This window comes from Equus przewalskii, chromosome 4 (assembly GCF_037783145.1).
Source record: "Equus przewalskii isolate Varuska chromosome 4, EquPr2, whole genome shotgun sequence".
NCBI classification, from domain to species: Eukaryota; Metazoa; Chordata; class Mammalia; order Perissodactyla; family Equidae; genus Equus; species Equus przewalskii.
The window spans coordinates 21,814,155-21,829,965 of NC_091834.1; positions in this window are offsets into that span (position 1 = coordinate 21,814,155).

A 15,811-nucleotide genomic window follows, 5' to 3' on the forward strand; every position below is an offset into this window, starting at 1 on the left:
TCATCCTCACTCAAAAGTATCTAAAGTAGGTGAGTGATTTTTAGAATGCACATGATTTCAAAATCCATGCTATTGATATGAATTTTTATGCTAAAAAAGCAATGGGAAGGGTTTCCAGTTCTGCCTGTAAGGCATTTGGAAGTTGCCACTCTGTCCTAACACCGAGTAAAACGCTGAAGAGATTTAAAAATTAGCAACTCTTCTTGGATCCATAAAAGAGGATAGGTCAAAGGGCAAGCTGCTGCCCTTAATATTGGCGAGGCAGGTGAAATCAGGTCACCATGGCTTCCCAGAGAGAGACTCAGGAGTAGAAATCACGGTGGGAACCAGTGCCGGGGAGGAAAACCTGAACCGTAATTGATGAATTGCTGGAGGCTCAGTGCAGACAATTTGGAGAGTGAAAATCTCCAAGAGTACCTAATTATAAGGGAAGCCCTATAATATTATAAGATTTACCTCCAGGTGCTCTACTGGATTCCCACAGAAAATATCAGAGAAAAATTCCCCCCAGGCTTCCGTCAGGAGGAGAAAAGGAATCATCCTGAAATAGCCAGAGCTTTCTATTCTTCTTAACAAGGCCCAGCCTCAAGGGAAACTGATCAAGCAGAGCCTAATCTGCTGTGGTTGTACCAGAGCCTGACCTGGGGAAGGGAAATACCCAACTCCAGCACTCTGTAGCCATCCTCTTCCAACTATGGGTGGTGAGGGACTAAGAAGCACTTGTGAAGTTCACAAACCAGAGGCACAGGCTCATTGAAAGACTGAGACCTAACCATAGGACTGTAGAACCTTTTCCTTCCTTCACGCCTCACCACCACGTTACTAGAGGCCTATTTACAGCAGTTACTTTTATCCACTACACCATATCTTACTATCAAGAAAAAGCTAGAAGGCATACCAAGGACAAAAAGCACAGTTTGAAGAGACAGAGCAAGCATCAGAACCAGATGTGGCAGGGATTTTGAAATACCAGACTGGGAATTTAAAACAACTATGGTGAATATGCTAAGAGCTCTAATAGATAAAGCAGACAGCATGCAAGAACAAATGGGCAAAGTAAACAGAGAGATGGAAATCATAAGAAAAAACAAAAATAAATGCTAGAGATTAAAAAAATTGTCATGGATATGAAGAATTACTTTCACGAGCTCATTAGTAGATTGGACACAGCTGAGGAAAGAATGGCTGAGTTAAAAATATATCAATAGCATCTTTGAAAATTGAAAAGTAAAGAGAAAAAATTCTGAAAAAAAAACCCTATGGATTGTAGAACAACTACAAAAATGTAACATACTTTTACAAAAGTGGTACACACTTTCACTGGAAATACCAGAAGGTAAAGAAAGAAAGAGAAGAAAAGAAGAAATATTCGAACCAACAAAGATGAGAATATCTCCAAATTAATGTCAGACACTAAACCACAGATCCAAAAATCTCAAGGAACAGCAAGTAGAATAAATGCCAAAACAATATGCACCAAGACATATCAGTTTCAAATTACAGAAAATCAAAGAAGAAATCCTGAATGGAGCCAGAGGAATAAAAATCATACCTATAGAGGAACAAAGAATTACATCCGATTTCTCCTCAGAAACCAAGCAAGCAAGAAGAGAGTGGAATGAAATATTTAAAGTTTTGAGAGAAAGATAACACCAAACTGGAATTCTGTACCCTGTGAAATTATCCTTCAAATATGAAGGAGAAATAAGAATTTTATTGGGGAAAAAATTGAAGGAATTCATTGCCAGTAGACCTGCCTTGTATGAAATGTTGAAAATGAAGTTCTTTAGAGAGAAGGAAAATAATATGGGTGAGAAACTTGGATCTACTTAAAGAAAGGAAAAACATTGGAGAACGAATAAGTGAAGGTAAAATAAAAACTTTTATTTTTCTTATTCTTAATTGTTCTAACATAAAACAGTTTGTGCAAAAATTAATAGCAACAATGTGATTGCTTATGTATGCTTACATGTATATCATATATATTTATATATATATATGTTAATATATGCCTATATATAAGTGAAATGAATGATGGCAATGAGGCAAGTGATGGAAGGGAGGAATTAGGATTAATTATTATAAGTTACTCATAAGACCCATGAATTGGTATAGTGTTATTTGAACATGCACTTGGATTAGTTCTAATGGTATATTGAAAATTCAAGGGCAACCACTAAACAAACAAACAAACAAAAGCCTAAGAAAAAGAAGTATAACTGATATGCTGAAAATGGAGAGAAAATCCAATAATATAAAATGCTCAATTAAAACCGCAATAGGCAGAAAAAAAGAGTGGAAGACAAAAATAGGAAAAAAGAACAAGGACAACAAATAAAACTCAGTAATGAATATGATAGGTACTAAGCCAGGCATATCAATAATCATTTTGAATAACAGTGGTCTAAATGCACCAATTAAAAGACAGAGATTACCATAGTGAATCAAAAAACAAGAACTAACTATGTGTTGTCTACAAGAAACCCACTTTACACATAAAGACATATATAGATTAAAAGTAAATGGATGGAGAAAATATACCATCCTAACGCTAATCAAAAGAAAGCAAGAGTTGCTACATTAATTTCAGACATAGGAGACTTCAAAGTAATGAAAGTTATTAGGGATAAAGAAGAGCATTACATGATGATAAAAGAGTAAATTCTCCAAAAAGATGGAACAATTATTAATATGTATATGCTTAACAACAGAGCGTCAACTATGTTAGGCAAAAACTGAAAGAACTGCAAGGATAAATAGATAAGTACATAATCATTGTTGGAAATTGCAATACTCTTCTCTCAGAAATGGAGAGATCCAGCAGGCAGAAAATCAGTATGGATATACCTGAACTCAACAACACTGTTAATTACCTGGATGTGATTGACATCTCTAGACTACTTTATCCAACAATAACAGAATACACAGTTTTCTGAATCTCATGTAACACCTTCACCAATATAGAAACTGTTCTTGCCTATAAAACACAAATTAACAGGTTAAAGAAAACCAGAAATCATACAATTGTCTGCTCTCAGATCACAATAGAATTAAACTAGAAATCAATAACAGAAAGATAATTGGACAACCTCAATATATGTGGAGATTAACACACTTCTAAATAACACGAGTGAAAGATGAAATTTCAAGAGAAATTAAAACCACTTTAATCTAAATGAAAATGAAAACAGAAACTATCAAAAGTTCTTGTGCTAAACACAGTGCTTTCAACGGAATTTATAGCATTGAATGCAGATATTAGAAAATGAGAAAGACCTTCAATAAATCATCTAAATTTCCATCTTAGGAAATTAGAAAAAGAAGACCAAATTATATCCCAAGAAAGGAGAAGAAAAGAAATAATAAGAATTAGAATAGAAATAAATGAAATTAAAAATGGAAAATCAATGAAACCAAAAGCTGCTTCTTCGAAAAAATCAATAAACTAAAATGTGATAAGACTTTAGACAAGCTAAGAAAATAAAGAGAGAGAACACAAATTAATGATATCAGAAATGAAAGAGGGAATATCACTACAGATCCCATGGAAATTAAAAGGATATTAAAAGATTATGAACAGCTCTGTACTCATACATTTGATAACTTAGATGAAATGGACCAATTTTTTGAAAGACGCAATCTGCTAAAACTCACACAAGAAGACATAAATGATCTGAATAGGTCTATATCTATTAAGACAATTGACTCAACAATTAATAATCTTCCAAAAGAGAAAACACCAGGCCCAGATGGATTCACTGGTAAATCCTACCAAAATTGTGAAGAAGAAATCATACCAATTCTCTACAATCTGTTTCAGAGGACAGAAGCAGAGGGAATACTTCTTAACTCATTCTATGAGGTCAGCATAAACCTAACATCAAAATCAGAGAAGAATATTACAAGGAAAGAAACTGCAGACCAGTATCTCTCATGAACATAGATAGAAAAATCTTCAACAAAATATTAGCAAATCCAAAAGAGTGTAAAAAGTTATACACCACAATAAAGTTCGATTTATCCAAAGTGTACAAGGCTTGTTCAACATTCAAAAAACAATTAATGTAATCAATCACATCAACAAACTAAAAAGGAAAAAAAATCACGTGATCATATCAATTGATGTAGAAAAGCTCTTCACAAAGTCCAATACTCATTCATGATAAAAACTCTCAGTAAATTAGGAATAGAGAGGACTTTTCTCAATTTGATTAAAACTATCTCCAAAAACCCTACAGCTAACATCATATTTAATACTGAGAAACTGGAAGTTTACCCACTGAGATCAGGTACAAGGCAAGGATGTCCCCTCTCTCACTCCTTTTAAAAGTCACACTGGAAGTCCTTGCTAATGTAATAAGGCAAGAAAAACAAATAAAAGCTATACACCCCTGAAAAGAAAACATAAAACTTTTGTTTTTGTTTGCAGCTGACATGATGGTCCATGTAGAAAATCCAAAAAACTCAACAAAAAATTCCTGAAACTAATGTGTTCATAACAAAGTTGCAGAATACAAGGCTAATATACAAACGTTAATTGTTTTTCTGTATACCAACAAGGCACAAGTGGAATTTGAAATTAAAAACAATACCACTTACATTTGCACCCCCCAAAATGAAAAACTTATGTATAAATCTAATGAAATATGTACAAGATTTATATGAAGATAACAAAAACACTCTGATTAAAGAAATCAAAGAAGAGCTAAATGCATAGAGATATATTCCACGTTCACTGATAGGAAGACTCAATACTTTCAAGATGTCAGTTCTTCTGAATTTTATATATCAATTCAATGTAATTACAATCAAAATTCCAAGTGATTTTATCCATATTGATAAGCTGATTCTAAAGTTTATATGGAAAGGCAAAAGATTCAGAATAGCCAACACAATACTGAAGGAGAAGAACAAAGTTGGAGGTCTGCTGCTACCTGACTTCAGGATTTGATATAAAGCTAAGGTAATCAAGACAGTGTTGGGCTGGCAAAGAATAGACAAATAGATCAATGGAACAGAATAGAAATCCCAGAAATAGACCCCTATAAATATAGTCAACTGATTTTTGACAAGGAAGTAAAGCCAATACAATGGAGCAGATGATCTTTTCTACAAATGGTACTGGAACAACTAAACATCCAAATGAAAAGAAATGAAATTAGCCACAGGTCTTATACTCTTCACAAAAATTAGCTCAAAAAGGATCACAGACCTATATTTACAATGCAAAACTATGAAACCCCTAGAAGATAACATAGGAGAAAACCTAGATGACCTTGGGTATGGTGATACATTTTTAGATACAAGACCAAAGACATGATCCATGAATGAAATAATTGATAAGCTGGTCTTCATTAGAATTAAAGACTTTGGCCCTGCTAAACATAATATCAAGAGAATTAGAAGACAAGCCACAGACTTGGAGAAAATATTTGTAAAAGACACATCTGATAAAGTACTGTTGTTATCCAAAATCTACTAAGAACTATTAAAACTCAACAATAAGAAAACAACCCAAGTAAAACATGGGCCAAAGAATGTAATAGACACTTCGTTAAAGAAGATATACAGAAGGCAAATAAGCATATGCAAACATATTCCACGTCATATATTATCAGGGAAGTGCAAATTAAAACAAGAAGAAGATACCAGTACACATCTATTAGAATGGCCAAAATCCATAATACTGACAATATCAAATGTTTATGAGGATGTAGAGCAATGGAACTCTCATACATTGCTGTTGGAAATGAAAAATGATACAGCCACTTTGAAAGACAGTCCTGCAGTTTCTTACACAACTATGCTTAATCTTGCCATACAATCCAGCAATCATTCTTCTTGGTATTTACCCCAAGGAGTTGAAAATATATGTCCACATACATACCTGCACAAGAACATTTGTGGTATCTTTATTCATAACTGCCAAAACTTGAAAGCAACCAAGATACCCTTCAGTAGGTGAATGGATAAATAACCTGTGGTACATCCAGACAATGTAATATTATCAATGATAAAAAGAAATGAGCTATCATGCTATGAAAAGACATGGAATTACCTTAAATACTCATTACTAATTGAAAGAAGCCAATCTGAAAAGGCTACATTCTATATGATTCCAAAGATAAGACATCCTGGTAAAGGTAAAACTATGGAAACCATAAAAGATCAGCAGTTGCTGCATGTTGGGGGAAAGCAGAACACTGAGGATTTTTCAGGGCAGTGAAAATAGTCTGTATGATACTATAATGATGGATATACTTCATTATATATTTGTCTTAACCCATAGAATATTCAACTCCAAGAGTGAACTCTAAGGTAAACTATGGACTTTGAGTGATTATGATGCGTCAACATTAGTCCATCCTTGGTTAAGAATGTACCATTCTGGTGAGTGATGTTAATAATGGGGGAGGCTATGCATGCGTGGGGGCAGGAGGTATATGGGAAATCTTCGTACTTCTCTCTCAATTTTGTTGTAAACCTAAAACTGCTCTAAAAAAATAAAATCTTTAAAAAAATCAATGTTGAATCTTTCAAAGGGTTTAAAGTAGGAGATATGCCTAATTTGGGTACTAAATATTCCAGAGTTAGGAGTATAGATAACATACTTGAGGTGTCAAGATTGGCTATTATAGATAACCAGCTAATACCATCTTGGTGTAAAACTCAGTGCCATCAGTGGTGATAGAAACAGTGTATATACGTACATATAAATGTTAACGACGACGTGGAACAATGGAACTCTCATACTTTGTGAAACATAAATATCTATATATCTATGTGTGTATATATCTATGTACGTATATATCTATGTGTGTGTATACATTATATATATATGTATACACACACATATATAGTCCCAGTTTTTCATGGATTATTGTGAACTCACCTATTCACTAAAAATTTGCTTGTAAACCCAAAATCATACCTGTGGTGCTTTCACGGTGACTCACAGACATGCACAAAGTGGTGAAAAGTTTGTTACCTCACGTTCACACTCTCAGCTGAGGGCAAACAAGACAGTGCTCGCAGTGTAAACAAGAGTTGTTTTGGAATATATTTAGTTTCACATTTTCACATTTTTGTGCTTTTCTGGGTGGTTTTGCTGTTTGAAATGGCTCACATATGTAGTGCTGAAGTGCTGTCTAGTGTTCCTAAGAGCAAGCCAGCTGTGATGTGCCTTACAGAAAAAAATGTGTGTTGGATAAGCTCCTTTCAGGCCTAAGTTAAGTGCTGTTGGCTGCGAGCTTAATGTTAATGAATCAACAGTACATATTTAAGAAGGTTTCTTTAAATTGAAACGCATTTTTTAAAGGGACTTTTTTTGTATTGATCAGTTGACAAAATGTTGACCAGAGGCTCGCAGAAACTTAACCCTGAATTTCCCCTAGAAGCAATGGTTCAGTATTCACTAATTCAGTGTTTGTGGCAACTTTATAGAACATACTACTGTGAATAATGAGAATCAGGTGTCCCTATTTACATGCCAAAGTATTCCTGTGCACAGATAAGTTTGCACTGCAGGAGATTATATGGTGGGAAGAGAAGTGAGAGGCCAGGACAGATTTGAAGAATTTCAATGTGTAAAGATTTGGTAGAGAATGGACAGGCCAAACAGAAGCGCCAGTGATGAGTATATGCAGAGACTGACAAATTCTTAACATCTACCTTATTTCTTTGTACATAAAGGTTCAAAGTTCGGGCCTTGAATTAAACCTTTGGTTAGTTAAAATTGTAAAAGTATTATAAAATCCATTGCGGATCAACTTCTAGGTAAATGAGTAAATTATTCATGTCATAAAATCTCCCAATTCTTTCAGAGAACGCTATAGAAACATTTCCAAAGTCAAAGAAAAAGTCATTCACTTTTTCCCAGTAATCCTACTCAAGAGAATTTATCTCCAGATATTTTTCAATAAATCAAAAATAAAGAACTAAAATTACAATATCATAGAAACATCTGCATAATTTTATGATAATCTCTTTGTTTAAAGTTTACATATCCATTTCAAAAAAAAGGTATGAATAGTATAAAAAATCTACATTTTCTTTGGAAAAATGCCAATTGAATATTATAAATACTTTAAAAGACATGCTAATATAATTACTATATATTAAAACTAATATGTTCATATTTTCCTTGGATATAATGTTAGTATTATATATTGTATGAAAAGCATTCTTTTGTACTTTCTAGTATATTAATTCATTTTGGTTTTGATGGTCCTCCACAATTCAAATTTTGAATAAATTGAAAATATTATTCCATTATCCGTGTGAAATATTTTAAAACTTGAATTATGTAAACTTTCAAAAATATACAACAGTAGAATAGACTAAGAAGTTAGAAACAATTTTCAGCCATTTGACATCCAAATGTGTGATTTTACATATTCTTTTAACGACTGAAATTTAAGACCAAGCACACTAATGAACTAAGCTGGTCTCTCACCACAGTAAGAAGAGCTGCTGTGGAGTTTCTTTCAGTGTAGATACTGCTGATCACTCTCCTATGGTTATATTTAACATGTCCACCTGTGTTATCTCCAAATTGGTAAATGGGGATTTAAAAGGGCAGGACCTTATATATTCTCTTTTCACATGTGAACCATTACCCCAAATACTTTTTACTGGTCATGTTGCTAAAGCAAATTCCTCTGCAATGGATTAAAACTGTCTTCCTGGCTTTGAATTCTTTCATTCTTTCTTATAATCCATTTTTCTTACACATACACTCAACTGGCTTTCAATATCCCCCGAGATCATTCTACTTATGACTCACAAGAAATTTATGTGACACAATATAAAGTACACCAAAACTACACAGAGATGATATAAGACAAATGCACAAAGAGAAATAAGATGAGTCTAGAGGCATGGAAGTTGCATTCAGTAACTGTAGTTACTCAGTTTTCCTAAATATGAGAAGACCTACATCTTCTTGGATGGACTCAGATGTGGTTTAACTTACAGTGTAAAACAGGAGCAAGAGGCTCTTGCCTCAGATCTGTTCAGTACATAGTTCCTCCCTGGATGATGAGAGGCTCCAGTGATGGGGGGAGAGTGGGACTAAGACCTGCATAATCTGGAAATGAACCCTTGGGCAGTAGAAATGAGAGCACCTGAGTTAGATGCTTATTGCAGCAGATAGCAACTACTGGACTCATGTCCCACTCTTCTCACCCTTCTCTAATCCTAACCAATTTATTTGACTGCTTCACTTTCTTGGGTCCATAATCATGGAGTTTCACAATCATCTCTTCATTTTGGCTTCATAGAGAGAATGTTTCAGTACCAGGAATTAAAAATGTGTATGCATTTATATATAATCTTCCATATGACTATTACCTGAGCAAAAGAGTAAACATTAAGAATTATATACTATATGTAAAGTCAAGTGAAAATAAAATATATTTATAACAAAGAGTACTGTTGGTCCTGAGACTATGATCAAATCTACACATTATGCTTTTTCTAGACATGCATTTCTTCCTGAATATAATGCAGATACATAACAACTTAGGACTTCAAAATGGTATTAAAATCCTCCAAAGAAACTGATTGCATTTCATTATTTCCATTAGTTAAAATATTAATAGAGGTACTGACTGTTGGTCATTGTAGATCACAATAACTTTTTAGACAGATAGATGGTAAATGGATGGATGGATCATAGAAACATAGATTCATAGACACTAGATAAGTAAATAGATACTTAGCTGACAGATAATAGATACATATATATACATGCATACTTACATTCATATATACCTACATAGTATATACAAACATACATGCATACATAGATAGAGAATCTCAATCCTAGTTGCAGTTCAGATTCTGACTTTTTTCTGAGGATTATATCCATAGCTATCCCTTTTAAAGTAATAAACAAAATCAAATTCTACTCTATAGTTTCAGAAAGAGGAAATTAATCTACAATTTTTACATTCTGCATTGTATTGCTATCTAGTTATTTAAAGAACAATCATGGGGTAATGTTTCCTTTTTGAAGTTTGCTCAAAGATTCCTTAATTTTTTTACTAACATATCATCTTTGTTTTATATTTTACATTATTTTAATATTTTTTTCACTGAGTTTTATGTTCCTTCAATGTGAGTTTAATTATTTTTGATATATGTTAGCTTCTAATATCTGGGAAGATCTTTACTCCTTTATTGCTATTCTTTTTATTTCAGAATATATTAAATAGTCTTATTCATTCATTTTATTAATGAATTTTAGAATTGTTTTGCCAGGTTTCATAAAGTATATCATTAGGCTTTTAATAGGAAATGCACTCAAGCTATAACTTGGAAAAAGTTGTCATACCATCATGTATCCTTTCAAATTACAATTAAACAATCATGGGTTTCACGCTTGCAAGAAACTATAAAGAATTTCCTGGCTACTGCTTAATGAACCTTCCAGTCAGGTGTATATCCAGATCATGCTTTACAACAAGGGAAGTGTTTTTGTTGTTGTTTCTTTTTGGTTTTTTAGTGATGTTTTTCAAATGAAAAAACACAGTGGGAGTCCAGAGAAGAGGCATAGAGGAGGCGGGACATAGGAAGAGTTAAGGAAAAATAAAGAAAAGGCTTACTTCACAAAAGCTTGTAAAAGTGGGGGTTTTAAAATAAGTAGCAAGCATGGAAAGTTTTGAAAATCTCACCATAGTTGAATTTAAAAGTTCTAATTCGTTGCAAAGTGGATTCATGACTAAATGTTTCAATTCTGTGTGAGTTTGCACACAATTCTGTGGAAAGTGTTGGCCACTGCACACTTAAAACAGAAACCTAGAGCAAAGGAGTTAAAATTTCCCTGGATTAGGGCGAAACCATGCTTTATGAACACAAGGTTAACATGGGAAACAAAGTAACCAAAGTTTCTGAGCTTGCGTTGGCAAACAGCAGGATTTCGGCAGATGAGAGAGTAGCTTGCTGACAGCCCCTGCCTGGCTAAGCTTCCCACAGGAGCATTAAGATAAAACGACTGATTGTAAACTTTAGACATCACAGACTAATAATCCACTGCATGCAACACATAGAATCCCCACCCCGAATTTGCGCATGCAACCTGTTGAGAAAGATGAAAGACAGTCTCACCTGTGCAGAAAACTCTTAGGACTTTAGCCCCCAAGGCCACATGGTCCCCCTCTCCTACCTAAATCCCAAATAAAAACCCCTGCTTGCAGCTTTTTGGGGAGTTTGGAATTACAACATTAGATGCCCATTATCTTTGCCCAGCATTTTGCAATAAAATTCCTACTTTCATCCACTACACCTGGTGTCAGAGACTGGCTTGTGTGCAACAGGTGAGTGAACCTGCTTCAGGTTCAGTAACAAAACCACCTGCAGACACTGTAGAACTAAAACCACTGCAGTGCCAACGTGTTGGCTGTGTCCTAACCTTGCCTCCTGCTCTGGGGTGATAAGCGTACCAGGCATCCTTCCTTCTGATTAGCACACATTTGGTCCTGTCCAAAACGTCTGCGACAGGAGCAAATATCAAGGACAGTTTGGCATGGAGCAAATGTCCTGCAAGCCTTTCTACCTCTCTCTCCAATTGTCCTGTGCTGTCACAGGAATGTCTCTACTGAGGTTCATTTCATTCACCAGCCCATCACCCCACTGTATTCACCCTGCTAGAGTGGCCCACCCAATGACTTGGAACTCCATCATTGCACCACTGAAATGGTGCCTGTTTGGTTACGATGTGTCATTTATTAAATTAAGTGCTATTAGTGTTTGATATTCTTCTTTTTTATTCTTCTGACAAATACTTTTCTTTTTGTGGAATGTTCGTCAGATTTTAGAATCAAAGCTATGTTTGCATAATAAGAGAGAGGCTCAGTTTTATATTTTCAGGTTTTTTTAATTTGGAAGTCTGAAATAGCTTACCTATCAACCTAATAGGACATCTTGATAATTCTTTGAAAACATTCCCTGGTATTTAAAATGTATTTGCAGATTTAGGTTTTTTAATACCTTACCATATAAATAGCAGTATTCATAATTAATTTTTAATATGCAATTTGTTTCATTTTTTAGCTTATCCAGGTATATTTTTACATTCCACATATCGAATTTGTTCATGGTTATTCTTTTTTTGTTATAATATTTGCATCTTATCTATTTGATAATATTTTTGAAGATCTAATTCTTTATAAATTTCAGTTTCCATTTTTAAAATTCATTTCTTATTCTCTCATGACTTTCATCTTACTACTTTAAAATATGTTTTTCCTTTGCTTAGAAGCACTGAAACTTTTTACTTTTTCCCCTTAAGAAAAATATTTAAATCTTTGACTTCCTTTCAAAATTGTTTAGGTTTCAGTCTTTAGAAATAGACAGGTAGCTATGCTATCAATATTAATGTCTAATATGATACTATTGTGTTTACTATTGTATTCTTGATTGTTTGCTTCCAGTGGTCACATACATGGACATTTTAATAATTAAATAATTTAATAATGAAATGTTATGTAATTTAAATGTTAATTGTACAATATATAATGGATTAACAATTATTAGTGGTTAATAACTAATTATTATAATTAATTGTTAATTGTGTTGAGTTTTCTTAGCATGCATTTTTGCCCGTATAACTTTTTAGAGTTTTATTTTGGTTTGTTAGATGTCCAATTTTCATAAATAACCATTTCCACTTGGGGAAAAAATTGCATACATTTTCTACTTAAGCATTGCCAAGTATTTGGAATCAGGTCTACTTCAGAATTTTGAAATCTTCTATGTTCTAAGTATGCCATAGTGACAATGGTGTATTGTTGCATTCTAAATTTTTTTATCTTTACTTATTTTCATGTACTTTTAGAATTTATATTTTCTCTATTCCACTGCTTTATTTGGGTGGTGTTATATATTTGGTATTAGAGTGTTTTTAATGTCAGAAAGCAAATGATTAAACTCATCTTCTCCCTATTTGTTATGTTTTATACAATTAACAAAAACTTTATTTCTCACAATTAATGTGGGAAATATTTCTGCACTAATGATAAAGCTGTAGATATTACTGTGAGATGCACGTTGTGAAAGAGACCAACCCTTAGGTTATGTGAAGCCCATGATCCCTAACCTCCATGTTGGAGACCACCACTCCTCAGTTTCCACTGGACTACAATATCATTATGGGGTAGATCTCTATTAATTTGTCAACATGGCAAGCTTTTCCCCCCACCCCTTCTTTTGGTAGCATCGCTCTCTCCTAAATCCTCCTATAGGGAAATGTGCCTTTGGCTACTCTGTCCATGACAGCTGCTACTTATTTCAGATTTTGCTCAGTAGATTCTGTAAATCGCCCAGCTCTTAACAATTCCTTGAAGCTCAGTTGATCAGAGCACCTGCCTCCAGCTAGGAAAATTGGACTCCTGCCCTGGCACTGTGAAATGCGAGATCAAAACCAAGAGCCGTCTTCATTTCTATCGATCAGAGAAATTATTAAATATGAAGCATACAGGAGCTATACATAGCTATTTTTCCAGCCTTATAGAGAATGCCCTTGTTGGAGAATAAAGATCACCTGCAATGAGAATCAGCGGTAAGTGATAGCAAGACAGTCATGGAACATCCAATCCATTTTCACCCGGCCAGGCAGCCTAGCTGCAGCCTTGCTCTTGAGTTAAAGGACTTCATATATATTCACTTATTTTGCCTAGGCTAGTTCAAGTTGCAGTTTATTTATTTGCAACCAAAAAAGATTTTTAATTATTACCCAGATCTTTTCCCCCATATTATTGTTTCTATTGTCAACCCATAGCAAAGTAGTAACCATTAAAAATAAGACTGTTAGTTTAATTCTGATAGCCTCCCCCTTGAGGCTAGGCTAGACTTAGCCATTAACTACAAAAGAAAACACTAAGGAAAGGGAAAAATAGGGACTTTACCCTGGAGAAATCTTCTGAGCACTGACTTAACCAAATGACGAAGGTTAACGTGATCCGTGATGTCATTTGAGGATCATAAATCCTCTGATACAATGTAATAAGAAGGATGTTTCACCTCTGTTTTATTCTTTCCAATAACCACAAACACCACTGTGATCATGAGAAAAACAACAGGCAAACCCAGACTGAGGGACATTCCATAGGACACCTGGCAAGTTCTCTTCAAGAATAAGGTCATGAAAAACAAGGAACAAATGTGAAACTGGCACACAGATTTAAGAGACTTAATCCAACTAAATGCACTGGTACTCTGGATTGGCTCCTGGAGCAGAAAAAGAACAAGAGTGGAAATCTGATGAAATCTAAACAATGTCTGGGGTTTAATTAATAGTCATATACCAATGTTAGTTTCTTAGCTTAACAAATATACCATGATAATTCTGGAGTCGAAGTAATAGGGGAGACGGGACGAGGGGTATATGAAACTCTCTATATTGTCTTAGCAACAGTTTTGTAAATCTAAAGTTATTCCAAAATAAATTCTTTAAAATAAGAATATGAGTAAATATGAAAAAACTTCATGTCAATAAATTTGACAACTTAAGAAAAAGAAAGCTACTTATAAGTCATATTATGAGCATCCATACTTTTAATTTTTTGGTTTCCACACTTATGAATTCATTATCATTGAGTTTTTAATCCAAATAATCACCTTTAACGATGTATTTTCTTTAACAAAAGTATGTTATAAAATTATTGTAGTAATTTAAATTCTTTTGCACAGACTGTAATAGATCACTAAAGTCCTATAGAAAAAAATACGCTTTCACCTCAATCCCACACCTATATAATAGGGCCATGCTGCTGTAAGAAACTCCTAGGGACGTGACATCTGAGAACTTTCTGGGGCTCAGCATAAGGAAAGTGTCCCATGTATAGACCAGATAAGTGAAAGAAAATGTCAGAGCCAGAGAGACAGTCACCTTTCCAAGTCATCTGTTCTCTCAGCACAAATTTGAGTGCCTATTGTATGCCCGGCAGTGTTCTAGGAGCTGAACAGATGGATTAACAAGCCAAGCCCTCACCCTGTGACTCTTACATTTCGATGGCAGAAACAAAGTGAGCAAGCAAACAGATGCATCATTCAATTTGAGGTCATGATTCATGATATTAAAGCAGGATAAAGCAAAGGAGCTCAGTGACGAGGTGTCCATGTGCCAGTTTTGCTATAAGCCTTTAATGTGCATGACGATATCAAGCTCATGAGACATAAGGATTAGCAGATAATTGACCGAGCTTTAAGAAATTGGGTACAATGAAACCTAAAGAAAAAGAATATTCAGCCTTTAGGAGAAACCATCAGCTGCAGTAGCCAGAGCAGAGAACTCTCTGGAACTACCCTCAGAGCTGAGCTCAGGAGTTGTGATAGATGTAACAAAACAGAAATGGATACATGGAACTGGGCAGAGTGCAAGCTCAACATTGACTATATGCCTCAACCTCTGTTTAAATATTTGGACATTGGGACAACTGCCCTTGCGAAGTTTACGGCTCACACACACTCTTCACCGGAGGTTACACAGGCATCCTTTGTTTTATTGTGCTTCACAGGTATTGTGTTTTTGACGAGACCCTTCTCCAGCAAATGATTATGATTTGCTGAAGGCTCGGATGACAGTTAGTACTTTTAGCAATAAAGTATTTTTTAATTCAGGTGTGTACATTGTTATTCTTTTTAGATATAATGCTATAGCTCACACAATAGACTACAGTATAGAGTAAGCATAACTTTTATATGCACTGGGAAAACAAAAAATTCATGCAAATCACTTTATTATGATATTCACTTTATTGCAGTGGTCTGGAATCCAACACACAATATCTCCAAGGTATGCCTGTATACC